Genomic DNA, 17,606 nt, shown 5'->3' on the forward strand with positions numbered 1-17,606 from the left:
GAGTTGAAAATGAGTGAGGGTTCATTGGGGGATTGTGGTGACCAGTGAAATTCCGAGTGAAAATGTTCGAATAATCGAAGACCACTAGTGATTTAACTGAATTGGAATATATTTCTTCTATGAGGCACTAAATACCTTTGAAATAAGGTACACCGGGGCAAGTTGAAATGCGGGGTAAGTTGAAACGGAAGCTGTAATTTGGATCGGAAATGACCCAATGCCCTGAGTATTTTTTACAACAAACTACTCCCCTGAACGCACCTACTGACTGCCATTCCCGAAAGATTGCAGCTACAAAAACGCAATCCCTGTCTATGTTTATTTTTCGCCCTTTGCAAAATTTGAACCAACTTTTTGACGTGCCAATAAAACAGGTTTCAAAATGATGTTTGGAAGAGTGCTTTCCTTAAATTTTCCCGGTTGGTAATCATTCAATGTTGAACAAACATAATGATTATGAAAAATCGATGGGAGATCCGTTTTAATTTTTGTATTTTGGTCGTTTGAAATTGCTCCGCAATTTAAACCCATCGGGGCAAATAGAAATGTGTGGTGCGGGGTAAGTTGAAACAACGATTCAAAACGTCTGCCTCGCATTTTTTTTTTCTAAAACTCAGATGTTTGATAGTAATGTAAGTAGGCTTTGAAATTGAAACAACAAAAATCAAAACAAGTCGCCACCCACCAAACGAGTTTTTGCCGCCATTGTTCTACGGGTAGAGCATAATTACACCAGAGGTTACTGTTTTTTAATTGCTAATTGCGAATCATTACATAAGATAAGTGGACTACAAAACAGAGGATCGGTTTTGAAGGTGCGTATTGAACTATTTACAATGATAGTTTGTTTTATCAGTCTGCTTCAAATTAAATATTTAGTTTAAAAATAGCTGTACGGATAATGATCCTTTGATTCAAAATCCGGGCGCGGTGGACGGATTTCGATTCAGGAGTAGTTGACTTAATTCATAATTTTCTCATGTTTTTCGAAGTTTTTATGTGTAAATGTGAAACACTTCTTCCCGTGTCAAAGACAAACGTTTCATTTGCATTCGATTTCTATAGTCTAGAGTACGGATTTCGATGTCTCACGGTATATATTGATATGAGACAATTAAATGGACCATATTTAAGTTTATTTTTTGAAGAATATCAATATCTGGAATGTGACTTTTATGCGAGTAAATATCAAGATGAGGCGACACAATTTGGGATTTGGTTTTAAAATTTTTAGAAGAAAGCCTATTATGTTATCAGTTTTTCTTAAACAGGAGACAATTTTAAGCTAGTTTCTAGAAAGAAAATCAAAATCATCAAAAATGTACATGGGACTCTTATGCGAATTTAGTCACCTTTACAACCTCGTGCATCTTGAGTCTCACTGAGTACATATATTGTGATTTTAATACGGAAAAAATAGCTTATCTCTGTAGGTAGCGCAGTGTTTCAACTTGCCCCGATACGCGGGGCAAGTTGAAACGATGCACATAAAAAAGTAATTTCAATATACAAAATATTTATAAAAAAGTTTGGTGAGGTTGCTTATTTTTTATGTTTAATCTTTGGCCCGAACTAGCAAACACGGCAAACGGATTCAAAATTTATTAAAAAGCGATTTTTTTATAGCACTTCAAATTTCAACTTTGAAAAAACCGTTTCAACTTGCCCCGGTGTACCTTATGTATAAATTTATTTGATTTTGATTTAATTTCCATAATCCATCAAGCTTTCGAGCTCAAATTTTATGTGCGTCAATTTGTGACAAAATTTTGATTTAGCCACTATAATTGTGGCATCGGTGTCAAATTTCTTCGTTATTTTTTTCTCGGACCAAAGCCACTTCATCCGACCAAAGAAACGCGAAGATCACCTTTGAACGAAACAGATGTAAGTAATTCAATACTGAATTCCTTATTCTCCGGCAAATAAAAATGCTGTAAGAAAATCGTTTGAGAATTGTTATTGTTGACTTATGTTAAAATCATTTTTGTTGACACACATACGGAAAGACAGATTTTTACTCAATTCGTCGAGCTGATTCAATAGACAAATGACACTGTGAATCAATTTGAAATGAATTCGATACGATTTTGTCGTACAAGAAAAGGAAAGCGTTATTTTTCATCCTGTATTATATTTTATATGAAACAACTTTCCGATATAATGTCATGAATTTAATTGGTTCAGAGAATAATACCACCCACTCTCGAAGTATTATTTCGTAAACAACTCACAGATCGCTTCTATCATCAAATTGAAATTTGTCGTCCATTAAAGGCAGTCGTCACATGGATAATTTATTAAGGCTATAAACTCATTAATAATGCGAATCCCGCGATTACTCCTTCATATTTCTTAACGTACATACACTAAGAAAATTATTAAATAATAGTTCAATTGGCATATCTGTATATCTGTATTCGAAATCCTGTAAAATTTCCCCGAAGTATGACAAACGGAAATTTGAAAAATAATTCTATCCGTGTTTCTATTAACTGGTTGATCTTTAGCTGTTTAGAATCTGCCCATTGTTGCTGCCCGTGACACTCGATATCACTGCAGAAAAACTTCGATTCGCCGTCGTCGTCTTGGTGCTGGTTTTATGTCAGAGACATTCGTTTCCCGAACACCACTGAGCTGCGATCGTTCCACCGTCAGGGGGTAGCGCTAATTGTCACCTAGGGTTTTATAGCGGTGGTGTCTCCCCCTGTTGGGTTCTTGGCTCCGAGTTATATGCTCGCGGCAATTTAAATTTATCGGGTTGACAAGTTCTACGGTGGTAGAGGTGAAAATTGGCTGCCGGCAGGAGATCATGAAATTTTAATAGGTGTCGAAGCATCATCATTATATTTGAAATAAATTTTATGGGAGCAAGCTCTGACAGCTTGCGTCCGCGGAAATTAGCAGATAGTGATATAACAATTCGGTTCACGTACGCTAAATGGTAAGCTTTGAATCGCCACCCGGTTGAAAACTAGAACAAAACGAGCCAAACTGGATCCAGAAGTGGAGCTGTTGACATTTGAGTGTTTGAACCCTGTTTTTATTTCTTATGGCTAATGTGCAGATGAACGGGTTTCGCAGATTCGAGTTTTATTGCTTTTGATGCGCGCTATAAGCCCAAAACGTAGTCTCTCGATCTACTATTAAGAAGCAGCATAAAAATAGGACTGATATTTCGCAGGGTGGGCATAAACTTTTGACCATTTCGACGCTTGACCGTAATATACATTAATTATACATTCATATCGGATACAAAATCAACAAGACTATGGCGCCACTTGTAGATTGATTTTCAATTTATGGGAGGTCTATTGTGTCAACTGGGTAGTTTATTTTAAAAAATATACGTTTGATGTTACCGTCGGGAGCTGACAAATTTACGTTCCAGACAGGAAATAGATCGACATATCATCAGGAATAGTGTTATAAGACTTCAAAAGAGTAGAAATGCTCCAAAACTGTAATGCATTCTAAACCAAAATCTTGATCACACCGGAACTACCATCTCTACCCCGCTCCAAGTGCTAGGAGATAAACGGAAAAGGGATACAATATACATTATCCCCTTACAAGCCATTTTGAAAGCGCGAGGTTTCAAGCCGCTGTTTCTTCGGAGGAAACAAACGAATCCAGTTTGGCGTTCTCGGGACGCTTTATTTTTCCCCGAAGGACGACGTAGCATTCAAGCCCTCGAGCAGCAATATGCAGTTCAACCACACTCAAAAAGCTGTCAGAACCATGAACGCTGTAAGTACAACGAGCACACACGGACACTTCGAACCAATCTTTTCGGGCGGCAAGTCCCATCGATCACTTTTCGGGTACCCCGGGGACACCATCCGGGTTATAAGTTCCAACAGGCAACAGATACAGCTTCCAGGTTCTCCGGGTACTCAAACCTAGGTGGAAAACCCTGTCAGGGAAGATCCATTTATTACGTAACGCAAAAATTAGCCATTTTCAACCCCCCTCCCCCCTATGTCACACTTTTTGTATAAATCATTAAAAAAAAATGTATGGACTGTCGCACTTCGGAAACCCCCCTCCCACTCTAAGCGTTACGTAATTTATGGATGCTCCCTCACTACCAGCATTCCACTCAACTAGAATTGCTTAACGACTTAAATTCTTTAGCTTCAGGAATTTCTTTCAGCCTTGGCAGTCTGTAAAAGCAGCAAAGTCATACTCGTTTTTGCTGCTTCCACAGGCTGCCAAGGCTGAAGGGGTTCTTGTTTCTACTCAACCCTGTCCAGCCCGCGTACGAAACCAAACGCTACCTTGGCCCAACCAATCAAGACTCTTCTATCCATGGACGCTTTTAACGACACCCAAATGAACTCCCAAAGCGCTATCTTCCCCATCGTTCAGCGCAGCATATCTGAGATATCATCGCCCCTACCTGCGTATCAGGCAATACTCCCGCCTCCATTCCAACTCCTACGCTTCTACTGGAGGATAATGTTTGCCTTCAGTGGAACATCAACGGGTTCTGATACAACCTTCCAAACCTATAACTATTGATGAACCACAGTTTACCCTGGACCATAGACCTCCAGGATGTCAACCGTGTTCCTTCCGAATCTTTGGATTTTTCCCTCGGAGGGAAATACTATTGAACATGTAAGGTAGGTTCAATCAGTTGCGATAGGGATCCTGCCTTTGATGTCCTCCAAATTAGCACAGATCTCCGAGTTGTGGGAGTTAGACTCCAAGGAAGCATTCCCATCAGATGTGACTTCCCAAGCGGAGAAAAACCTGGCATTAAGCAAAAAGTGAGTAGTATCGTTAGCGAGGTCCTTTCTCCCCTTCTATTTTTTTTTTCGACAACCTCTCGACCACCACCATTAATGAAGCCACTGCTAGCTTCATGAAAAAAAATCTTGAAAATTATACAAAAACATTGACATTTTTTAGCGCTGGTTAGGAGAAGCCACGGCAAATACTGGGTAATGCGTACCATTGGTACTTCGCGTACCTGAAGGGATGAAATAGACCCTAATTCGCGGTCCTTAGCCTCTTACCCGGCAACTCCTATCCCTAACTCCTCGTGGTGCTGGCCGGGATACGAGCAACCTTAGGGAAGATCGGGTAACCAACCCCGGTGGGAACTGTGGTCGTATGCTGACAGGGAAGGGAGGATTTGGTCATCTGCGGAGGTGCAACATCTGATCAAGCGTCTGTTCTCCATGTTAGCTGATCATCATCCGAGTGCCAGCGAGGGACTCTAAACTAAACGATGCTGGGTCATTAGGCCGAAGGTCATTAGGCCGAACGGTCATTAGGCCGAATGGCCATTAGGCCGAATGAGAACTTGGGAGTGGGAAGTGAGTAGTGCGCAATGAGGAAGAAGTATAAAGGAAGAAGGAGGAAGCAGTAAGAAGGAAGAAGGGAGCAGGAAGAAATGAGCAGGGAGAAGGAAGAAGGAAGAAAGAAAAAGGAAGAAGGAAGAAGGAAGAAGGAAGAAGGAAAATGGAAAATGGAAAAAGAAAGAAAGAAGAAGAAACACGGAAGAAGGAAGAAGCAAGAAGCAAGAAGGAAGAAGGAAGAAGGGAGAAGGAAGAAGGAAGAAGAAAAACGGAAGAAGGAAGAAGGAAGAAGGAAGAAGGAAGAAGGAAAATGGAAAATGGAAAAAGGAAGAAGGAAGAAAGAAGAAGAAAGACGGAAGAAGGAAGAAGCAAGAAGCAAGAAGGAAGAAGGAAGAAGAAAGACGGAAGACGGAAGAAGCAAGAAGCAAGAAGGAAGAAGGAAGAAGAAAGACGGAAGAAGGAAGAAGGAAGAAGCAAGAAGGAAGAATGAAGAAGGAAGAATGAAGAATGAAGAAGGAAGAAGGAAGAAGGAAGAAGGAAGAAGGAAGAAGGAAGAATGAAGAAGGAAGAAGAAAGAAGAAAGAAAAAGAAGGATGAATGGAAGAAGGAAAATGGAAAATGGAAAAAGGAAGAAGGAAGAAGAAACACGGAAGAAGGAAGAAGCAAGAAGCAAGAAGGAAGAAGGAAGAAGGAAGAAGGAAGAAGGGAGAAGGAAGAAGGAAGAAGAAAGACGGAAGAAGGAAGAAGGAAAATGGAAAATGGAAAATGGAAAAAAGAAGAAGGAAGAAGGAAGAAGAAAGACGGAAGAAGGAAGAAGCAAGAAGCAAGAAGGAAGAAGGAAGAAGAAAGACGGAAGAAGGAAGAAGCAAGAAGGAAGAATGAAGAAGGAAGAATGAAGAATGAAGAAGGAAGAAGGAAGTAGGAAGAAAGAAGAAAGAAAAATAAAGAAGGATGAAGAAAGAAGGAAGAAGGAAGAAGAAAGAAGGAGGAAGGATGAAGGAAGGAGGAATAAGGAAAAAGAAAGAAGGAAGAAGAAAGGAGGAAGAAAAAAGAAGGAAGAAGAAAAGAAGAAATAAGAAAAGAAGGAAGAAGGAAGAAGGAAGAAGGAAGAAGGAAGCAAGAAGAAGAAAGTAGGAAGAAGGAATAAAGAAGAAAGAAGGAGAAAGAAAAAAAAAGGAAGAAAGAAAAAGGAGGAAGGAAGAAGGAAGAAGATAGAGAGAAGCAGAAAGGAAGAAGAAAGAAGAAGGAAGAGAGAAGGAGGAAGAAGGAAGAAGAAAGAAGGAAGAAGAAAAAATGCAGAAGGAAGAAGGAAGAAAACGGAAGAAAAAAGAAAGAATAAAGAAGGAAGAAGAAAGAAGGTAGAAGGAAGAGGGAAGAAGGAAGAGGGAAGAGGAAAGAAAGTAGGAAGAAAAAAAGGAAGATGGAAAAGGGAGAAGGAAGGAGGAAAAGGTAGAAGGAAGAAGGAAAAAGGAAGAATGAGGAAGGAATAAGGAAGAAGGAAGAAAGAAGAAGGAATAAGGGAGAAGGAAGAAAAGAAGAAGGAAAGATACAGGAAGGGAGAAGGAAGAAGGGTAAGGTGAAGAAAGCACTTCTCATTTTTCACTTCTTGCTTCTTTTTGCTAATTCGGCCGAATGACCGTTCGGCCTAATGACCATTCGGCCTATTGACCTTCGGCCTAATGGCCTGACACCAAACTAAACTGTGCACATCATGCTGCATCGTGTCAGCATCGAGAAGACAGCCCCTTCAACGCGATGTTGGTACCCTGGAAAGGTAGCTTACCGAAGATTCTGCAGTTACCAAGAAAGGCAAAAGTAGAGCAAACGGATTGATCCAACGGCAACGAATAAAGGACAACGATTTGAAAGTCGGATCTTGGAACGTGTGATCTTCGAATGAACCCGCACGTGTTGGACTCCTGGCTCGTGAGCTGCAGAAGGTCGACGTGAGTGTGGCAGCAATCCAGGAAATACGGTGGGGGCATCCTCAGCCGTGCGGTAAGACGCGCGGCTACAAAGCAAGGCCATGCTGAGGGTGGCTGGGTTCGATTCCCGGTGCCGGTCTAAGCAATTTTCGGATTGGAAATTGTCTCGACTTCCCTGGGCATAAAAAGTATCATCGTGTTAGCCTCATGATATACGAATGCAAAAATGGTAACCTGGCTTAGAAACCTCGCAGTTAATAACTGTGGAAGTGCTTAATGAAGACTAAGCTGCGAGGCAGCTCTGCCCCATTGTGGGATGTAATGCCAATAAGAAGAAGAAGAAGAAGAAGAAGACGGTGGCCCACAACTGGAGAACGTGAATTCCGGGCGGTGGATCCCATATCGAACAGTTCATTCAAGTACCATATCTACTATAGCGGAAATGACAGAGCAGAACGAGGAGTTGGCTTCGTGGTAATCGGGCAGCAGATGAAGCGTGTTATCCGGTGGAAGGCGATAAGCGACCGCATTTGCGTTTTGAAAATGAAGGGGGAAATTCTTCAACTATAGCCTGATCAGCATCTATGCCCCAACGAACGACAAGCCTGATGACGTGAAGGATGAGTTCTATGAGAGCCTTGATAAGGCCTACGGAGAGTGCATTACACACGATGTAAAGATTGTCATCGGGGATGCAAATGCGCAGATCGGAAGAGAAAGTTTTCATTCCGCTACCAATGATAATGGTCGACTTGTAACCCTTGCTGCTGCTAGAGGGATGGCAATCAGCAGTACCTACTTCGCACGTAAGAATATCCGCAAACATACATGGCAACATCCGAGTGGAGACACTTGCTTACTGATCGACGGAAGACATTTCACGGATGTTATATATAAGGTCCATCAGAGGTCCCAACATTGACTCGGATCACTAACATGTAGTTGCAAAAATTCGGGTGCGACTTTCCAGCGTCACGAATTCACGAGACAACAGAACTATGCGTTTCAATATCCAACGATTGTCAGTTGAAGGAGTTGCTGAACAGTACCACCAGAAGCTGGGCGAGCAGATAGGAGATGCCATCGGATCTGGAGACGTCAACAGATTGTGGGTAAATATCCACGAAGCTGTGACAGCAGAAGGGCAGAAGAGAAACGAATCCACCGCAGAAAAAAAGGCAACACGAAGAGAGTGTGATAGCTGAAGCGCAGGAGAACATGGATAGGAACGATATGCGGAGGTTATACGCAACAGTCAATGGCGCGCGACATAAGACTGCGCCAGTGTCCGCAATGACCGAGACGGGAGTTTGCTGACAGACAAGACTATGATGGCAGCCAGGTGAAAGAAGCACTTCGAAGATTTGTTGAACGGTGAATATGAAGGTGTATTTAGGAGCAGGATGAACATAGTCGGTGACGGTCAAGTTGTGGGACCACCAACGCTGGACGAGGTAAAGAAGACTCTAAACGAGCTGAAAAATAGTAAAGCTGCTGGGAAGGATGAGATCCCGGTCGAGCTTCTCAAACACGTAAGTTAGCAGCTGCTTCAATCAATCCACCACATTATCCAGAAAATATGAGAGGATGAAGAACTGCCTGCCGGCTGGTTGGATGGCCTCATGTGTCCAATCTATACACACTTAAAATAAATCGCCGAATTCGGTAAAATTTTACCGAAATCTCAACAGCAGAACTGTTCTGTAAATAATTTAACTGATTTTCGGTGATTTTGACAGTTGAGCAATGGAAAAAATTACAAAAAATCTGTAAAATAAATTACCGAACAGTTCTGCTGTTGAGATTTCGGTAAAATTTACCGAATACGGTGAAATGAGTTAAGTGTGTAAACGGCACAGACTAGGGTGTGCCAATTACAGAGGGATCATCCTTCTGAACTCGGCATACAAAATCCTGTCGCGTATCCTGTTTAAGGTCAATCCTGACGGAATCCAAGTTTCAAAGTGCTCGCGTTTTCGTGAGTACACCACTCGATACGGAGGCGTCACACATCTGTCATTTTTGATTATTTAGCTTTGCTGCATCGCAGCATGCGTGAAATATTTAAAAATAACAGTTGTGCGTTGCTTCCGTATCGAGTAGTGTGCCCCCGAAAACGCAAGCACTTTGAAACTTGGATTCCGTCAGGAGTGACCTTAACAGACTGAGACCGCTTGAGGAGTCGTTCTTCGGCGAATATCAGCCAGGTTTTCGTGAGGGCTGATCAACGACGGATCAGATGTTTAGCCTGCGGATGATCCTTGATAAATTCCGGGAGTACAACTTGTAGACTCACCATCTGTTCATTGATTTCAAAGCAGCGTACGATTCAGTGAAAAGAAATGAGCTGTGGCAGATAATGTCCGAACATGGTTTTCCAGCGAAACTGATTAGACTGATACGTGCAACGCTGGATGGCTCGAAATCAAGTATTCGGATTGCAGACGAAGTGTCAACCTCGTTTGTGACCTTAGACGGATTGAAGCAGGGTGATGCACTTTCGAATTTATTGTTCAACATTGCACTCGAAGGCGCTATTAGGAGATCTGGCGTGCAGAATAACGGCACTATCATAACAAGGTCGTATATGCTCATCGGTTCAGCGGACGACATCGACCTTATTGGAAACGATCGCAGAGCAGTAGTGGAGGCTTTTGTCCCACTGAAGAGAAAGACGGCGAGGATAGGCTTAACCATTAACTCTGCCAAGACAAAGTACATGTTGGCAGGTAGAGATAGAGGAAGACCTAGTGGTGTTGGTGCTGAGGTAGTTGGTGCTTGATGGGGATGTGTTTGAAGTTGTTGAAGAATTTGTTTACCTTGGAACGCTTGTGACATGTGGTCGGGGTTCAGCCAAATCACACTAAGCGCCAATGAAAAATTACCCATTTTCTTGCACAAATTTTCCACTAGCGGATCCAATTGATCACAAACCGTATCGGATATCCTTCTACCCTTCCAACTGAGGATACCTAACGACAAATGTACGAATGAATTGATATGATCTACTTTCGGTTTTCTTTCTACAAAACAAAACATCACAAGTCAGTCAAAAAAGCGCCTATGTGACAATGACGTTTCCCGCCTTTTACGGATTACGTAACTAGCTTAAGTCCCACAACATGCAGACGGAAACGAAAATTGGGCAACTGTGATAAAACAGAAGGACACATAAAGTACCGTATTGGGCGAAGCACGTTGATCACAAGATTTACAGCACCATTACCAATCTAATACTTATGTATCTACTGTTCATGAAACAAAAAACTGTTTATATCATAACTTCAAAATGGAATAATTTCCATAACTCTCGAAATCTCCAGTAGAAAACCCTGCAAATATCTGCATATATCTGCAAAAGAAACCTTGATTTTCCTTAAGTCTCTTTCAGGAATAAAATTGATCACCACGTTTTTTTGGAATTTGTTTCATAGCTTCTAGAATGCCTGGTAAGAAGGATCAAAATATAACTGCATAGTCAGTCAAAAGGTTTCAAAATTTCTTACAATTTCCGAAGAAGAAGAAGCAGAATTAGATAAACAGTCATGGCTATGTTTCACAAATATCATATACTCAATCTGCCGTACTTAAAAAGTTCAATAGTTCACCATCCACCCGTAACCAATAGCTTCTTCAAATAGCTCAAATTCTCCACAGTTGAATTCCGCAGTCTCAATAGACCATAACCCGCTGCAATCCAATTCAAAGGCACTACACGGCAGCTTAAAATAGTTGAAATTTTCCTCTCTCGAGATGCCCCTTATTTCAGAAATTGGGCAGACAGCCGGTCGGTGCACACTCGAAATCACGCCGTGTACGGAGCAGCTCAGGTGGTACGCCACAAATGTCGAAAATGATGCCTATTATGACGTGCGCTTACCTCCCGTACCGACTTGAGATGACTTGCCATTTCCTCGCACGTCTCGGCTGAGCATATCCCAACCGATGATGTCTCTAAACGCACCTCTCGGGAACTAACTTCATAGCCGTCGTTCCGCGACCTCTCACTGCTTCCTCCCGTATCGAACAACACATAATCGAGTAAGTGAAGGAGAAGTAGAGAAGTTGGTTCAACGTGCAAATAGGAAGTTTTTTTTAAATGTGAACTCAACAAAAATAAATTTCACGAATGGCATTATTGATACTGATATTCGTATCAGCAACCTACCAGCCGACTGTTAGATTTTCTAACGATTCTGTTTGAGAACCTATAGGTTTTAGTAGCTTCTCATACATAATTGTTAGAAAATTTAACAATCACCGGTTGGGTGAGGTAGCTCTTATTGAAAGATCAGGCCGATTGTCTGAATTTTAATTCCATACAGATGCATTTAATTCATGACTTAATTTGAATATTTTTGAGAATGTTTGCAATTTAAGTTTGCACACATTCGATGATGTTTATATTTCAAGGAGTTTTAAGGAGTTTAAATTCATTATCATATTCTTTTGAGATCAATACGTCCCAGTGAGATGAAAAATAAAACAGCTTTCCCATATTTTTGAAGGAATTTCTCATCGAGTGATGCCTTTCGCGTCACTTTCCCCCATATCTACTCCCCAATAGTAGCTGTCTCGAGAGAAGAAGACTGTGTGCAAGTAAGAAGTAAAAAGTTTGTGGTTATGGAATATTAAATGAAATTGAGATAGCTTCCGAAATCTGTTTTTATTACTTCGCTCCTCCGCGCGCCGGTCCGACCGACCAAACTCTATCCGGCCGAGCAATTTTGTGATTTACGGTTGTTTTCTTGCACCGGAGCAGGAAATTACTTTCTCACACCTTTTAATTTTCGATAAAGATCCAATTTATTCACAGGTGATAATGAAAAGATTTAAGTACGCGCGGTTTTGCTCCCTCCGCGACCCTCAGAAGTTGCCGGATTAATCGCTCGGAAATTGATCGAGAGGGTGATTTTCGGACGGTGATCAATGTAAATAGTTCTGGAAACAGGTTAGATCGAGCGAATTTCCGAAGTTGTTGGCGATGGGATTGGAACATGGGTCCTGAGGTGAGGAGGGTGTCTATGACTAATCTGTTCGGGGCGCTCTGCTGGAGCGGTGGTTCACCGATGCCGATCATGCCGATGGTGTTGAAATCAACAGCTTGGAACGATCATGACAGCAGCAGCTGCAAACTGACATGATTGCAGTCAATTTTTGTGACCAAGTTTCTCGCCTCAGCCAGCCAATTGCCGTACAGGTGATTACTTATAGCTTCTGGCACACCGTTGCGGGCCAGGGTGCTTGTTAGATGCCAGTGGAAAATCCGGAACTTAGACAGAGATGGTGTTTCTTTACGACCTGATAATCTGCGGATAATAGCAGCAACCAGTTGCGCTGAGAGAGGAAGGAATGCAAAACAGCTAGCAGCTTGATGTTAAACCACCCACCATAGCGCTGTCAGCGCTCTGCTGTAGATCTAGATGCTGCAGCAATTAAGTCGAGTCGACCATGAAGGGAAACATAGGAAAAGCATAGGTAAAAACATGGGCAGCTGAACTGATGGGTAAAGATCGCCGCAACTTCGTGTTTCACAGGGTGGAGCTTCGAATTACTCATATAGTAGCTTGCTGCTCAGTCTTAAAATTCGTTTTACCTAGACGTTATTCTTCAATTTTTAAACATTTGGGAATGTGAGCTAGTAAAAGATAGAATCTATCTGTTCATAATTAGGAAGTATAATTTAAAATACACTGGGGGAAGTATATAAAGGGGGTAAGTGTAAAATTCGACTCGAAAAACTGTGCATGTGCATACCGTACAAATTTTTGAAAAAAATAAAATTATGTTCATTTTTGCATTCAAGTGTTTAAGATATACAAAAAAACGTATAAATTAGCACTGATAGCCATTTCAAGAAAAACTCTCTAATTATAAGGATTGCATACTTAAATACTCAGAATGATAGGAATTCATTAATTTCTCGGTTACCCCGAACTTTCACAGCGTTTTAAATACCACCTGATTTTTCTTTGATTTTTTTGTGATTTTTTTCTTAAACGATTAAAACCAAACCCTGTAAAAAATCTGGGTGTACACAAAATATGATCATTGGTGATTCATACTAACTACAATTGATCATTTGAACACGGGTTTCAACGATGTATTTTGATGATAAATTTTGATGAAACATTTCACAGTCCAGGAAAATGTTCGGACCGGAAAGTACCGAACAAGTTCCTATTACATGAGTAAAGACATCACTTAGAATAGTATTTTGCTTTAAGTTATAGATATTAAAATGTGTTGGTAAAGCTTATTAAACTTTCCAGCTAAATTGCTCACATCCTTCAAATTCCACCGTTTTTAATGACATCTTCAATTTTTGTTTCTGCCTATTTCGGTTGCTTCATGGTACCTTAGCAAGAAGAATTGGATTTAAGTAAGTTTATCAAAACAAGTGTAAATAATGAATATTTTTGTTCACATGAAAAACCTCACTGTCCGGACCCGGAGGACAGCTAACGGATACATAAATTGATATTGCACCACAGTTGCATTATACTTCTTACAAATCATGATCATTATTTAAAACAGTGGTCCCCAGCAAGGTTATTATCAAGAGCCGCACAAAAGTTTTGAGCTGTTGAAGCGGGCCGCAGTATATTTGCAACAATTGTTTTTCAGTTCACATTGCAGTAAAATGTAGTCAATAGAATTACAATAAATTCAATTGTAATGGGAAACATTCGTTCGAAAAAAAAATCGATTTTTTAAATGTAAAGTTTCCCGTAATTTCAATTAAATGCAGCGTACTGTTACAGTAATTTATATTGTAATTCTAGGGGGATTTTTTATTAGGGTGACTTTTAGTCATAACACTACAGTACCGTTTTTGCAGTAGTGGACTCGACCCGAGAAATAGTTTTTTCGCCAAAGCATATTTTGGCCCAGTAGGCAGAAAACATTCTAAGCTGTTTTTCCAAACGATAATAGGGTAGAATACGGCATTGGCAGGGTGCGACCGTTGTTGGCACCCTCAACAATATTTGCGTTTTCCAGCAAACATACACTATTTATGAACATAATTTTGATTCAATCACACAATTTCAAGTCTAAGCTTTCATTTGAATAAATTGTTTGTGTAATAGTAGCAAGATTTGATGAGTTAATCACCGAAACAAATTTGCACCTACGAAATCCTTGCCGTTTTTGCATTGCCAAAGAAAGCAGCGCACGAAAAGCAAACTGTTACTTACTTTTTTGGATCGCCTGTTTCTCCTCTTAATTGCGTATGACACGACAAATTAAGTACGTATACTACTTTTTACACTTTATCACCACTTGATTATCACCACAAAGAGCAAATTTATGCAATATTTGCTCTATGTTTCACTAAATAAAGTCGGGACTGTTTGTTTTCTTTGACAGCAGCAAACTTCGGAGTAGAGCGAGAGAATGTGTTTGTGAGCATATCAAACACACGCTAAAAAATACCACGCACAATTCTATATCATTTGATTTTAGCAAAACTGCGAACAAAATATCCGGCGTTACATTTATTTTGAATAAGTGTTAAAATACGAATGCTTCTATTCAGATTTTTACGCAGACCATGAATTATATCAATAGGATAGCAACACCGTATATATTTAAACCCTTATGTGGCTGACAGGACCGTTTTCCTTTTGCATCTTCAATACTTTCCAAGCTCATCAAAAAAAATCATAACCATTCCCGTTCCTACATAGCGCATTTCAACCATAAATAAATGCCTACTTTTAGGGTATTATCTATTATTCAACTGTAGTGTAAGAATGGGGTGGCTCCAGCGGCTAGATAGGATAGTGCTGCCCATTATTCAACATAATATTATGAAGACTCGCGAATATATTGTTAATATACTATACTACCAGAATCGACGTGCTTCGTTTCACCTAAAATTGATTAATTATATTTTTTTTACATTATTTAAAAGACGGTTAACCCTTTATAAGGCAGACGAATCTAAACAATAAATTAACAAAAACAACAATAGGACACAATGTTGACATGGTATTAAACTCAAATGTATGTTTGTTATACATTAAACAGTTCAGAAACATTGAAAAATTGGTGGCAATATAGTTGCCACTGCCCGCGAAGCGGGACAACATTGGTGGCAATATAGTTGCCATTGCCCGGCAAGCGGGAAAACAGGCAACTACAAAAATATAAAAAGATTTTTAAAAATTAGGTTTTACGTAAAACCAGTCAAATCAAGGCACGTTACATTTTTTGGGGAAGAGTCGTAAAACGCATTATAATTGAAAAATTTTTTTTTTGCACCCTTGGGAAAAAACACAATTTCGTCAAAAATCCAAAAACCAAATATACAGAAAGGCAAAGCTTTTTCACGCTAATCACGTAGTAATCTAACACAGGAGATTCAAATTAATTGATACCAACGGGAAAAAATATATCTTTGTCGTTTTTTTAACGAATTATAACTGAAAATCCTTCTTCCACTCGAAACTTACGATCTGTTCGTAAAAAACTGTTCTCAAATTGACATTTCAATTTTTTTTATGGCTCAAATTCATCTGGGGTGTTACTAGGAAGCAAATAAAGTCACTACATGTGATATAATAAGTAGAGCTCTTGTTAATAAATAGAAAAACATATTATTTGTTGGTGGCAATATAGCTGCCACTGCCTTAAAGGGTTAAGTATTCGAAATTAGTAAATTTTCGATTAAAGCAGAAATTTGTACTTTATTTATATGGGAGTCCCCCTTCCAGCAGAGGAAGGGTCTAATACCATCATAAGAATCTTCATCGTTCCCAAAAACCTCTACATACAAATGTTCAAGCCGTTTCCTAGTCTATAAGGGCAGACAGACAAAAATTCATTCTTATGTATATAGATTTGGTTTTACGTAGTTTACGTCGAGCGGTCGTGTCATGTACACAACCACTATGTTTTTTTTTATGAAAAAAACATATCATGTAAAAACCGCAAAGAGCAAGTTGTATATTTGAAACTGGTTGATAGACTTTTACTTACGCGTGTAGACTCTAAGGCATTACAAAAGACAAAAGATGTAAATCTTGGCAGCGGACAAAAAGCATATAAATTTCCTTCTCCAAAATGGCCAACTTTATTCAAATAGTTTTAAAAAGGTAAAAGTTATTAAAATGTCAATATCTGGGTACACGGGTACCCTATCTGCCATTCACGTCTGTTTTTGTTGGCCGCATAAGGGTTAAAATTGTTTTACAATGTGTTTAAATGCTTTTGCCTATCTATCTACAAGACATGAAATTGATGCCAAGGCTAAAAATTAATGTTTTGTTTTAATCCAGTTTTGATAAACAATAAAGTTTGTTCCAAAATTGAGTGACGCGAGATGAGCGTGCGGCCGATTAATATGAATGAATTTTACTACTGGAGGATATAAACAACTAGCATTTGGCACCAATACATTACCAGTTTTCTACTTCCATGTCTAGTTGCTAAAGGGAGCAAATTCATTGCTGATAATAGAAATTGCTATGCCAATAGAAGAAATGTTGACCTGTTACTTTATATTTAACTAGCTTTATGTACCCGGCCTTGCTCGGAATTGCCAGTTTGATTCGCAGTTTTTTTTTTTCACAATCGGAAAATGAATAAACCAATTGGTCAACAGGATAATTGCGTTTTCTTATCGATACTTCATCATTTGATCAAAAGAAGGCAGATTTAATTTGAAAACATTGACTGATTTTGAAGAAGGGAGCAAACCCATAATCGCCATATTCCGGGCAAACGTCTATTTCTAAAGAAGGAAAAACATCCACCGATGCCTTATTCCGGGCAAACGTCTATTTTTAAAGAAGGGATCACATTCACCATCCAGAAGGAAACACATTAATCATTGCTTTTCACGTTGGGCAAACCATGATTTCGATAAATGGTTGAATTGATCGATAACTAAACAATACAATAATGGGTTCAGAAGTTAGGCTGGAGCATACACACAAACATACAAACATTGAGTTTTATATATCTCGGCAACTTATTCAAAACGACGTATGTGATTTTGTAAACAAAGATGCATACGTCGATTTGTCAAATATGATGACACTCCCACGCAAACCAACACAACGAACATGTAGCCGAAACCTTCCCTACCTGTATGTGGCGATAGTTTGCGTGGGAGTGCTATCAGATTGCAGAAATCAACGTTTAAATTTTTGTTTACAAAATCACATACGTCACATACGTTGAATAAGTATCCGAGATATATAGATAGCTAATAGCTATATGTATCCGGCTTTGCTAGGGACTGAAAAGTAAATTATAGAATTAAAATGTCCAATGCTGTAGCACGAAACCCACAGAGGTAGATCTACCGGTCATAGAATTGAACCTTTGTATCAATATATTTTTATATCTTTGTTTGGCCCTT

The 17,606-nt window shown here is 39.7% G+C and overlaps 1 protein-coding gene across 1 annotated transcript in view; it reads right to left on the bottom strand.

Annotated features, from left to right (window-relative positions):
* LOC134212417 (myosin-G heavy chain) overlaps positions 1-17,606 on the bottom strand; it is a 329,579-nt gene that overhangs the window by 132,188 nt on the left and 179,785 nt on the right. The gene's annotated exons all lie outside the window — the stretch shown is intronic.

The sequence above is a fragment of the Armigeres subalbatus genome, chromosome 2, assembly GCF_024139115.2.
Source record: "Armigeres subalbatus isolate Guangzhou_Male chromosome 2, GZ_Asu_2, whole genome shotgun sequence".
Classification (NCBI taxonomy): domain Eukaryota; kingdom Metazoa; phylum Arthropoda; class Insecta; order Diptera; family Culicidae; genus Armigeres; species Armigeres subalbatus.